The 13,005-nt window shown below is 34.8% G+C and overlaps 1 pseudogene; it reads left to right on the plus strand.

The window, feature by feature from the left end:
* The first annotated feature begins 5,988 nt into the window (after positions 1–5,988).
* Positions 5,989–7,716, plus strand: LOC148954462 (putative ATP-dependent RNA helicase DDX5 pseudogene; annotated as a pseudogene).
* Positions 7,717–13,005: the final 5,289 nt, after the last annotated feature.

Raw genomic sequence — 13,005 nt, forward strand, 5'->3', positions numbered from 1 at the left:
CCCTAAAAATTATAAAACATTGATGAAAATCACACCATTATATTCAGAGTATCATAAAACCCTACTGTAGAGGTTTCAAGCTCCTATGTACAAAAAAGTGGAATTTTCCATTTTTTGCCAGAAGAAAGATCACAGATGCGTGTTTATTTGTTTTTTTTTTCCCAGGGGTGATCGTATCGACCCAGTGGTCCTAGAATATTGAAAGAGGGCTCATTTGAACGGAAACTAAATGTTCTAGTGTTATTTTGAAATACCAAAAAAATGAAGGGCAACTAGGACCCCTCCCACGCCCATTTTTTTCCCCAAAGTCACCCGATCAAAATTTTGAGATAGCCATTTTGTACAGTATGGTCGAAAATATGATAAAAATGTCTTTTAGGATGACTTGATCCCCCAAAGTTCCCAGGGGGAGGGCTGAAAGTTATGAACTTTACTCAATGTTAACATTTAGTTTTGGTTATTGGGAAGTATACAGACTTTTTCAGAGGAGAGTTGTTCGGGTAGGTGGGGGACGGAGAGGTTCGGGGGCTATATGGAAGGATCTTTCCATGAAGGAAGTTTTCATGGGGGAACGGACATTGCTATGAAGGGGGCGCCGGATTTCCCAGCATTATTAAAGAAAAAGATCAGGAATTAAATTTAAAAAAAACAAGTTTTTCAACTGATCAACTGATTGTGATTAAGAGGTCATTTTTAAAGAACTGGAAAAAAAAATTCGAACTATAGTTTAAAGAGCAGGGTATTGACTAGGGGGCGAACCCCCTAATATACATGTTAAAAATTTATTAATATATAATTTAGGTAAGTAATTTAATTATAATTTAATTATGTTTATTAATAATAAAAACGTTCTTAAATAAAATTAAAAAATCTTCTATAAAGAAATTTAACCAAATATAATATGCAAATTCTGTTTAAATTATTCATGTACGGTGAGCCAAAATCAAAACCTGCATTAATTCAAAAACATTCAAAAATTAAATAAAAAACCAAGTTTTTTTAGCTGAAAGTAAGGAACGACGTTAAAACTCAAAACGAACAGAAATTATTCCGTTTATGAAGGGGGCTGTCCCTCCTCAACGTCTCGCTCTTTACGCTAAAGTTTGACTTTCTCACCACTCTATTTTTTTAAACAATAAAAAAACTTTAGCGTAAAGAGCGAGGCATTGAGGAGGGGACAGCCCCCTTCATATACGGAATAATTTCTGTTCGTTTTAAGTTTTAACGCCGTTCCTTACTTTCAGTTAAAAAAACTTGTTTTTTTTATTTAATTATATAAAATAACGAACTGTCGGCTATAGTAAATGATATATCCGGGTTGCAGCGGTAGCTTGCAACCTAGTAAGTGACGATTATATTAAAGAAAGAAAATTTTCCAGTGAAGATGGTTGCTAGGCTATGTTAAAGAACGAACTTTAACTCATAGTAATTAATTTAATTTTGAAATACAACAACATTTTGCCTAAACGGCATACTTTGTTTCTTTCTTTTCCACAAATAGCTTGGCACTGGAACATCGTAGAGAGTTGTTCACTGGCTCATTTTAAAGGAAATTAACTGGATTAAAAATCTTTTGTAGTTAAAATAAATTCTTTCTAAAAGAGAATAAATTTTTCCACTAATCCGGGTTGCAGCGGTAGCTAGCAACCTAGTAAGAGACGATAAATTTAATATATTAGTATAGTATTTCCAACGGGGATCCGGGTTGCAGCGGTAGCTAGCAACCTAGTAAGAGACGATCACGTCCAATGTTAAGAAATATAAAAACCCCTAACTCCTAGAACAATAGTCAGATCAAAACAACAAGTACACCATTAGAACCGCCTTGTCCGAAACCCCTATAAAGGAAACTTACCACCCTTTGGCTTGAATAACAAAGAAAATATATTGGCCTGAAAATCAAGAAAATTGACTTTAACCACGTTATTCTGCACAAACGGGATATTTTTTCTTTCTTTCTCTTGTTTCCAGAGATAGCTTGGCACTGGAACATCGTAGAGAGTTGTTCAATGGCTCATTTTAAAGGACATCTCTAGATCTAGCGCCTTTTGCACTTAATTTTTTTATTAATTATTTTTCACGAAAAACTTTATTTTTTATATACAATATTGATCAATGACGTCATAGTCGTTGGATGTAGTTTACATAAAGGCTCGATCATCGAATTTAAGCTGAAACTAAGTAAAGGACAATTATGCCTCCATTTATTCACAGTGATGTATAAGATTTCCCATTACATCTGTAAACTGTTACAATAAAGAACGACACCTAGCTCGTATTAAATGAAACATAAACAGGGATTATGTAATTTCCATCAGTATCAGGGCTGTAGAGATGGCTGAAACCTAGTCCGGGTTGCAGCGGTAGCTAGCAACCTTGTAAGATACATTGAACTTAGTTAGCTACTTGATGTTTTAAGATTCGTCTCTTACTATTTTACAATAAAGAACGACACCTAGCCCATATTAACTGAAACATAAATAGGGATTATGTAATTTCCCTCAGTATCATGGCTGTAGAGATGGCTGAAAACTAGTCCGGGTTGCAGCGGTAGCTAGCAACCTAGTAAGATACATTGAACTTAGTTAGCTACTGGATGTGTTAAGATTCGTCTCTTACTATTTCAAAGAATCCGGGTTGCAGCGGTAGCTAGCAACCTAGTAAGAGACGATCACGTCCAATGTTAAGAAATATAAAAACCCATAGTTCTTAAAAAAAGAGTCAGATCAAAACAAAAAGTACACCATTAGAACCGCCTTGTCCGAAACCCCGTTATAGTAACATTTAGGGCCCTGGGGTTTAACAGAAAGGTAAATATATTGGCTTTAAAATAATGAACCTGTGAATAGAAACAACACTTCGCCAAAACAGGTTTTTTTTTTTCTTTTTTTTTTTCTTTTTTTTTTCTTTTTTTGTTTCACTATTTATATTTTCAATTGACAATCTGGGAGGGGGTACCAATCTATACTTTTAAATGAAAATAATTTTATTAAAAATATATATTAAAAAAAAAAAATTATTTATAAAAGAGAATAAATTTTTCCACCAAAAACTGCATTTTGATGTCTTTTCACACTGCAGTCTTTCAAACATAATCGTATACCAGCGGTAAGAATTGAACCCACGCCTCTGAAGAGACTGGTGGCTAACACCAGTGCCTTGGACCACTCGGCCAGGCTGCCTCTCATTATTATAAAGAACGACCTCTTGTCTATGCTAAATTTTATAGGCCACTTAACTATAGTATAGGCTAGTACAGTTATATTTAAAGTCAATATATTGAAATTTTCCACTAAAAGACGGTCATTGGAATAAAAACCCAATACATACATTTGATTTAGTTAGCTGCTTGATTGTTTGAGGCTAGTCTCTTACTATTTCAAAGAAGAAAAAGCCGTAGGCTTTTTCCTGTTTGTAATCAATTAGAAAGAGTTCTACCTTTAATCCGGGTTGCAGCGGTAGCTAGCAACCTAGTAAGAGACGATCACGTCCAATGTTAAGAAATATAAAAACCCAAAACTCCTAAGAAAAGAGTCCGATCAAAACAAAAAGTACACCATTAGAATCGCCTTGTCCGAAATTCCTATAAGGGAAACTTACCGCCCTTTGGCTTGAATAACAAAGAAAATATATTGGCTTGAAAATCAAGAAAATTGACTTTTCCGGGTTGCAGCGGTAGCTAGCAACCTAGTAAGAGACGATCACGTCCAATGTTAAGAAATATAAAAACCCATAGTTCTTAAAAAAAGAGTCAGATCAAAACAAAAAGTACACCATTAGAACCGCCTTGTCCGAAACCCCTGCATAGTAAAATGTCGGTCCCTTGGCTTGAACCGCAAGGGAAATATTTGGGCTTTAAAATCAATAAAAGGGGCAGATATTAAAACATTCGGCCTAAACGGGATATTTTTTTCTTTTTTTTTTTTCTTTTTTTTTTCTTTTTTTTTATCCAGATATAGCTTGGCACTGGAACATCGTAGAGGGTTTTTCAATAGCTAATTTTAAAGGAAATTATAATAAAGAACAACCTCTTGCTCATAACAAATTTTAAACGCCACTTAATTATAGTATAGATTAGTAATTCCACAGATAGCTTGGCACTTGAACATCGTAGAGAGTTGTTCAATGGCTTATTTTAAAGGAAATTAATGGCGTTAAAAACTTTTTGTAATTAAATTATAGTAAAGAACGACATCTAGCCAATATTAACTGGAAAATATTCCGGGTTGCAGTAGTAGCTAGCAACCTAGTAAGAGACAATCACTTCCAATGTTAAGAAATACAAAAAACCATAACTCCTAATCCGGGTTGCAGCGGTAGCTAGCAACCTAGTAAGAGACGATCACGTCCAATGTTAAGAAATATAAAAACCCATAACTCCTAAAAGAAGTCAGATCAAAACAAAAAGTACGCCATTAGAACCGCCATGTCTGAAGCCCCTGTATAGGAAACTTTCTGTCATTTGGCTTGTACAGCAGGGGAAAAATATTGGCTTGAAAATCAAGAAAATTGACTTTAACCACGTTATTCTCCTCAAACGGCATATTTTTTTTATTTTTTTCTTTCTTTTTTACAGTAAAGAACGATCTCTCTCCCATAGTAACTGATATGTTACGTTAAAAGACGATCATCCGGGTTGCAGCGGTAGCTAGCAACCTAGTAAGAGACGATCACGTTCAATGTTAAGAAATATAAAAACCCATAGCTCCTAAAAAAGCAGTCAGATCAAAACAAAAAGTACACCATTAGAACCGCCTTGTTTACATCCGGGTTGCAGCGGTAGCTAGCAACCTAGTAAGAGACGATCACGTCCAATGTTAAGAAATATAAAAACCCATAGCTCCTAAAAAAGGAGTCAGATCAAAACAAAAAGTACACCATTAGAACCGCCTTGTCCGAAACCCCTGTATAGGAAACTTTCTGTCCATTGGCTTGAACAGCAAGGGAAATATATTGGCTTGAAAATCAAGAAAATTGACTTTAACCACGTTAGTCTCCCCAAACGGGATATTTTTTTTTTTTTGTATCCAGAGATAGCTTGGCACTGGAACATCGTAGAGGGTTGTTCAATAGCTCATTTTAAAGGAAATTAATTGGGTTAAAAATCTATAGTAACTAAAATAAATTATTTCTAAAAGAGAATAAATTTTTCCAATAAAAACTGTATTTTTGATGCAGTGACGTCATAATTACTATATAAGAAACGTCAAAACTGTAAATGGTCTCATTCATGAATACATAACGTCATACGCCGTGACGTCATAATTAGTATATAAGGAAAGTCAGAACTGAAAATTCTCTCATTCTTGAAGTATAGGTAATATATAGTATATAGTAACAAATCTGGGTTGCAGTGGTAGCTAGCAGCTTCCGGTTTACAGCGGTAGCTAGCAACCTAGTAAGAGACGATCACGTCCAATGTTAATTACATAAAGGACCGATATATCTAATCATAATTGGTGTTTGTCAATTATTACATTAAAAGAGGATAATTGGAATAAAAAATTTTATAATAAAGAACGATCTCTTTCCTATATTAATTACAATAAAGAACGACACCTAGCCCATGTTAACTGAAATATAAATAGGGATGATGTAATTTCCATCAGTATCATGGCTGTAGAGATGGCTGAAATCTAGTACAGAACAATACATAAAAGATCGATGCCAGTCAAGAGGATCTAATGTAATTTAGAGTAAAGAACGACAAAATTAACTGACGTAATCTATTGACAAGATGACATGAAGCAAATGTCTTTTGAGAGTTGCTTGTCTACGGTATGTTCTACAAATGATCAGTCTAGTTAATCATAAATGGGGACTATGCAGAGCTATTATTAGTCATTATTATAAGGAACAAACTGCTGCCTATTCTAACTTGTATATGCCACTTAACTACAGTATATGCCTGTACAGTTATATTTAAAGACAATGTATTAAAATTCCCCACCACTGGTCTTTATTAAGATCCATAATAGTTATAGAAACATGCACTCAAGTTATTTAAATCGAAGATAAGCAGGTGGCACGACAGAATGCTTACCTCGCCATCATATTACTCACAACAACAGGTTTGAAGGATCTCGAAACTCCAATGGAACTTTTTACAAGCCTACACGAGAACAGGATACTGGTCGCTCAGAAGCACGCGAAAAAAGATTAAACAATCTTAGCAGCAAGTTTGCCAGTGACTCCAACCAATACAGTATAAGACGAGATGGTAATCCCAACTAATACTTTCGTCGTAATCCTGACCACAACTTGAAGTTCGAAGGGTCTAAAAATTCAGGTGGTAATTTTTCAAACCAAGGACGTGATGCCACTTACCAACAACAGCCATTACAAAAGAATTTCTATAGTCCCCATCCTACTGTCGTAAAAAGATCCAAAAAATAAGTAGACAGCTATTGTGATTCTAAAGAAATTCTAGTTGAAGGAGTAGACGTCCCTCATCCAATCATGTCATTCGAAGAATCTGGTTTTCCTGACAATTTAAAATCTCAGCTGAGATCACAAGAATTACATAGTCCCACTCCAATCCAAGCACAAGGTTGGCCAATTGCCTTATCTGGTAGAAATATGGTAGGCGTTGCATCAACTGGATCATGTAAAACGCTGGCCTATATACTGCCATCGATCGTCCACATTAAAAACCAGGCTAATCTTAAAAAAGGAGATGGACCCATAGCTTTGATTTTGGCTCCAGCTAGAGAATTAGCACAATAGATCAAAGTTGTGGCAGACAATTATGGAGCGTCGTCTCGTATAAGAAGCACATGTGTCTTCGGTGGGTCTCCAAAGTTGCAGCAAATAAGAAATTTGGAACAAGGATCTGAGCTTTGTATTGCTACTCCTGGGAGAATAATTGAATTTTTAGAAACAGGAAAAATAAACCTTAGGCGATGTACTTACATCGTCCTGGACGAAGCAGATAGGATGATTGATATGGGCTTTGAACCACAAATCAAGACAATTTTTCGACAAACTGGCGGTGAAAGTCAAATTCTGATGTGGTCAGCCACTTGGCCGAGGGAAGTTGAACGCCTAGCAAAAGACTTTTTAGGCTCACACATCAAATTGAACGTCGGCCCAAAGGTTTTATCGGCCAATCACAATAATCAACAAATTGTCGAAGTGTGCCAGGAACAAGAAAAAAACCTTAAGTTAATTGTACTTTTGAATGAAATCTCCAAAAAGCAGGAAAACAAGACAGTTATTTTCGTAGAAACAAAACAAATGGCTGACAACATAGCAGACAGTATTCGCGGAGATGGGTATTCAGCAAAGGCCATTCATGGTGACAAAGATCAAAGAGAACGAGATTGGACTCTGAAATACTTCAGAAATAGCAAGATAAATATATTAGTGGCAACAGATGTTGCAGCCCGCGGTCTAGACATCGACGACATAAAATATGTAGTTAACTATGATTACCCTCATAACAGTGAGGATTACATTCACAGAATAGGAAGAACTGGGAGGTCCAACTGGACTGGGATTGCATACACCTTCTTCACCCCACAGAATGGAAGCAAGTTTAAAGATTTAATAGGGGTTCTCAATGAAGCAAATCAAAAAGTCGACCCAAAATTGTATGAAGTTGCAAAGAACTCAGAAGCCTGGTTCAAACGCCGGAATAGTAGAGATTATGGAGGAGGAACTGGATTTAGGGGGCGCGGCAGCTACGAAAGGCGGAATGTCAGAGAGCGATGGTAAACGGCTATGACTTCTCGAAAGCCCAATTAAGAAAAAAATTATCAGAAACAACAGACACAGTTAAGCGACATATTATGTGCTATTTTAATTTTTGTTTTGACGATTTTGAATGAATGCGGAAAGTTTCACTACATAAATTTATATTGCTCTGTTTTCCTTAATATTTAGTTTACAACTTTTTCAATAAAAATAGAAATTGCCGTATTTCTTTGTTTTCGTCAATTCTGCAGTAAGATTTAGCGGATGATTCATCTTAAACTGCTGAAAAAGCACGGCATCATAATACACATGTATGATGACATTAAAAAATACAATTTATTTATATATTCGAGAACCTATCTTCAATAACGTAAAATGGACCAAATACCTTCCCCATATTTCTCCAGACACCCATTTAGAGCTAGTTCAACTGTGGGTAAATTTACAGTAACGTCACTAGCCCCCATTAAAAACTAAATAATCGGTGACACCAGGACTCGAACCCCTGTCCTCACGGACAAAGAATTTCAAATCTAAGGATGGCTAAGAGAATGGCCAATATTATTTGCTGTTTCTTATAACATCAAAAGCGCAATTGATTTTCAGTGCCATTTACAATGTATTTGACCAAATTGGTTTCTAAAAGAATACTAATTCTAAGATCACTTTGTAGACAAAATTGGCCTGCCATAACAAAGAATAAAAAACAAAGAAAAGAAAATAGAAAATGGGGTTTTGCAAGACCAGCGGAAGTACTGGACAAAACAAGAAGAATATTTCAGGAGGACAACTGCTTCCCTTCTTTGACACTATAGGACAAAGTTTCAAGGACACATGTTCACATTTTTGAATATAAATGTGAACGAAACAAACTGGATAAAAATAAAATGATAAAAACAAACAAAGCGGAAAACAAAACAAAAAACAAATAAAAACCCAAATTGGAAGAATTAAAAAATCTAACAACACGGACAATAACAACAACAGATAAAATCAGAATTAACAGAATTAAAATCTTTAAAAGCCGTAAGCCTAACTCCAAGAACGAGTCACTCATCAATATTCATGACTATCAAAAAGATTTTCTAGTTCTTCCAATTTGGGCTTTTATTTCTTATTCTTTTTGCTTTCTGCGTTGTTTGTTTTCTCATTTAATTTTTATCAGGTTTGTTTCTTTTGCATTTACGTTCCAAAAGTTTAAACATATTTCATTTAAACTTTTTCTTACAGCACTGAAGAAAGGGAGCGATTGTCCTCCCAAAATATTCGTCTTGTTTCCTCCAGTGTTTTAATTGGCCTTAAAAAACTAGATTCTCGATTTTTTTTTTATTCTTGGTAATTCTAAGAATACAGAAAACTCAAAGTATAGGGTTGGCCACAACCATGAAGATTTCAACTTCTTGTTATTATCCTAAAGATTAACGGCTTCAAAAAAATGGTTCACTCTTTGCTAGGTTCTAGTTAAGAAAAAGTCAACGGCTATATAAAAGATACTACTTCCTTATTTAGGCTGGAGACCACCTCCGAAAATTTTATTGACGTACGAAAACCATTTTTAATTCACGGGAAGTCACTGCTCCGAAGTGGGGAAAGGAGTGGAGATCTAACCCAGTTCAATACAGCTTATTGCAATCGATTGCAATTGATTTCTGTTACTGACAGCCATACTGTTAGCAAAGAGTTGGTTTTCACTGGCTGTTAATGACGATAATCAATTGCAAAAGGGCTATGCTGAAGGCTGGACAAAGCTTGGTACACGGCCTAATTTGACCCTGGAATCTCCCCCTATTTTTTAATATTCCACGTTAGAGGCACAAAAAGTATCTTCCCAGATTTTCTCAACAAATTTAACACGAAGCCTATACTATAAGTAGCTTCTACAATACAGCATGAGGTAAACCCAACATAATAGAAGAAAAAAGACAACACACACTTGGAAAGAATAATATTAGCAGGGCATAACATTAACAGGGCATTAGTAGGGTCTAATAGTTTCCTAATGTCTGAATGTTTTCGCCAAACTTTTTATATATTCATTCCCAAAAGCTTAATATTTCAACTCAACTACTTTTTAATAGAGTGAAAAGTCTCTGATCTGCATCCTAAACGGATGGAGCGTTTTGGAGCATATCACAAATTAAAGGTTCTGGACAATCCATTTTTTAAATTATTTAATCACCCTTAACTGCTGGAGACTTGTCTTTTAGATGCTTTAAAATATATGGGAGGGTAAAGATCCCTAAATTCTTTCACCGGTACCAGCTTAAAGTCAGTTGCTAAACCTGCCAAGATTTTTCCAGGGTAACTCAGATTACAGCGTACAGTGGATTTCGACTTAAAAAACTTATCCGAAAAAAATGTAAGCAATAATTTACATTAAAGAACGAGCTGTAGTCTATAGTAACTGAATAGTCAAACAGTTCGTGGTAACGAACTGATAGTAAGAGCGACCCGTCTCAATAGTAACCGTAACTCTAAAAAACGGAATTTCTGCTCTATTTTGATACCGATAGATACATCAAAATAATTAGATTTTTATGCTGATTTTAAATATATAAATTTCATCAAGTTTAATTATACCCATCAAAAGTTACGATCCTGAGAAAATTTGCCCTATTTTCGAAAAAAGGAAAAACACCACCTAAAAGTCATAGAATCTTTATGAAAATCTCACCATCAGTTTCAGCATATCAGAGAACTTTATTGCAGAAGTTTTAAGCTCCCATCTGCAAAAATATGGAATTTGGTATTTTTTGTCAGAAGAAAGATCACGGATGCGTGTTTATTTGATTTTTTTTTTGTTACCAAGAGTGATGGTATAGACTCAGTGGTCCTAGATTGTCGCGAGAGGGCTCATTTAAGCGGAAATTAAAAGTTCTAGTGCCTTTTTTAATCAAAAAACAAAAGTTTAAAAATAGAATAATTTTTTACGAAAAGCTGCATTTTTGATGTCTTTTCATACTGCTGTCCTATCAAAGATATTTGATTATTGAAAAAATTAAAAAGTCCGTGGTAACGAACTGTATATAGTAAGAGCGACTCGTCTCATTAGTAACCGAAACTTTAAAAAATGGATTTTGATACCAATCAAACAGTTCGTGGTAACGAAGTGTATAGTATTATAAACATAATGAGTGATTATGTTAAAACTGAAAAAATCAATATTTATTTTATTTTAGTTCAGATTTAATAAAGAACGACCTCTTGCCTATACTAAATTTTATATGCCACTTAATTATAGCATAGGTTAGTAATTCAACAGATAGCTTGGCGCTGGAACATCGTAGTAAGTTGTTCAATGGCTCATTTTAAAGGAAATTAATGGGGTTAAAATTACATTTAAGAACGAACTGTTCCCTATAGTAATTGAAGTAATAAAAGCAATCATTATATACATGATTATTTTAATATCCGGGTTGAAGCGGTAGCTAGCAGCCTAGTAAGTGACGGTCACGCCCCATAGTAAAAGCTAAAATAACCCAAAGCTCCTAAAAAGAGTGTTAGATCAAAACAGTTTTGTTTTGAAGTATAAGTTTTGAAGTTTGAAAGTTTTGAAGTTTTGAAGTTTTTATTATAATAAAGAACGACCTCTTGCCTATACTAAATTTTATACGTTACATCCGGGTTGCAGAGGTAGCTTTCAACCTAGTAAGAGACTATCACGGCCAATGTTAAGAAATATTTTACAATAAAGAACGAACTATTGCCTATACTAACTTGTATATGCAACTTAACTATATTATAGGCTTGTACAGTTTTATTTAAAGTTAATATGTTAAAAACTGCCTCAAATGGGGAATCGAACCCCGATCACACGCGTAACAAGCAGCTATGCTTCCTGTTGTACCATCGAAGACTTATGAAAATACATAAACGAACAAACTGCAGCCCATAGTAACTGAAGTAATAAAAGGAATCATTATATAGGTGATTTTTCCGGGTTGCAGCGGTAGCTAGCAACCTAGTAAGAGACGATCACGTCCAATGTTAAGAAATATAAAAACCCATAGTTCCTAACAAAGGAGTCAGATCAAAACAAAATATAATAAAGAACGACCTCTTGCCTATATCAAATTTTATATGCCACTTAATTACAGTATAAGTTAGTAATTCCACAGATAGCTTGGCACTGGAACATCGTAGAGATTTGTTTAATGGCTCATTTTAAAGGAAATCAATGGGGTTAAAAACCTTTTATAATTATAAAACCAATTATTTTTAATTATAATAAAGAACGACGTCTTGGCTATACTAAATTAGGTATGGCGTTGTAAGAGAATTAGCTCTGTCTGGAGTTGTGGGATGGATTCATAAAATCAGGGTTGCAGCGGTAGCTAGCAACCTAGTAAGAGACGATCACGTCCAATGTTAAGAAATATAAAAACCCATAGTTCCTAAAAAAGGAGCCAGATCAAAACAAAAAGTACACCATTAGAATCGCCGTGTCCGAAACCCCTGTATAGGAAACTTTCTGTCCCTTGGCTTGAACTGCAAGGGATATATATTGGCTTGAACGTCAAGATAAGTGGCAGCTACTACAACATTCTGCCTAAACGATCACGTCCAATGTTAAGAAATAAAAAACCCATAGCTCCTAAAAAAGGAGTCAGATCAAAACAAAAAGTACACCATAAGAACCGCCTTGTTCGAAACCCCTGTATAGAAAACTTTCTGTCATTTGGCTTGAACAGCAAGGGAAATATATTGGCTTGAAAATCAAGAATAGTTATAATAAAGAATGACCTCTTGCCTATACTAAAATTTATATCCGGGTTGCAGTGGTAGCTAGCAACCTAGTAAGAGACGACCACGTCCAATGTTAAGAAATATAAAAACCCCTAACTCCTAAAAAAAAGTCAGATCAAAACAAAAATTACACCATTAGAACCGCCTTGTCCAAAACCCCTATAAAGTAAACTTACCGCTCTTTGGCTTGAATAACAAAGAAAATATATTGGCTTGAAAATCAAGAAAACTGACTTTAACCACGTTATTCTCCACTAATGGGATATTTTTTTTTCTTTCTGCTTTTTTTTCTCCTCAACTAGCTGGGCACTGGAAAATCATAGAGAGCTGTATGATAGCTCATTTTAAAGGAAATTGCAACATCTAGTCACTTTTGTAATTAAAAATAAAATACTTTTTAAAGTAGAATCAATTTTGTCAAAAAAATTGCATTGTTGATGTATTTTCATACTGCAGTCTTTTTTAAGATATTTGAATTTTGAAGCAATCAAACCGTTCATGGTAATGACCTCTATAGTATTAATAGATACTTGTGTCAATAGTAACCGAAACTCTAAAGAACGA

The sequence above is a fragment of the Artemia sp. Qi Xiang Cuo genome, chromosome 3 (genome assembly GCF_049724085.1).
Source record: "Artemia sp. Qi Xiang Cuo chromosome 3, ASM4972408v1, whole genome shotgun sequence".
NCBI lineage: Eukaryota > Metazoa > Arthropoda > Branchiopoda > Anostraca > Artemiidae > Artemia > Artemia sp. Qi Xiang Cuo.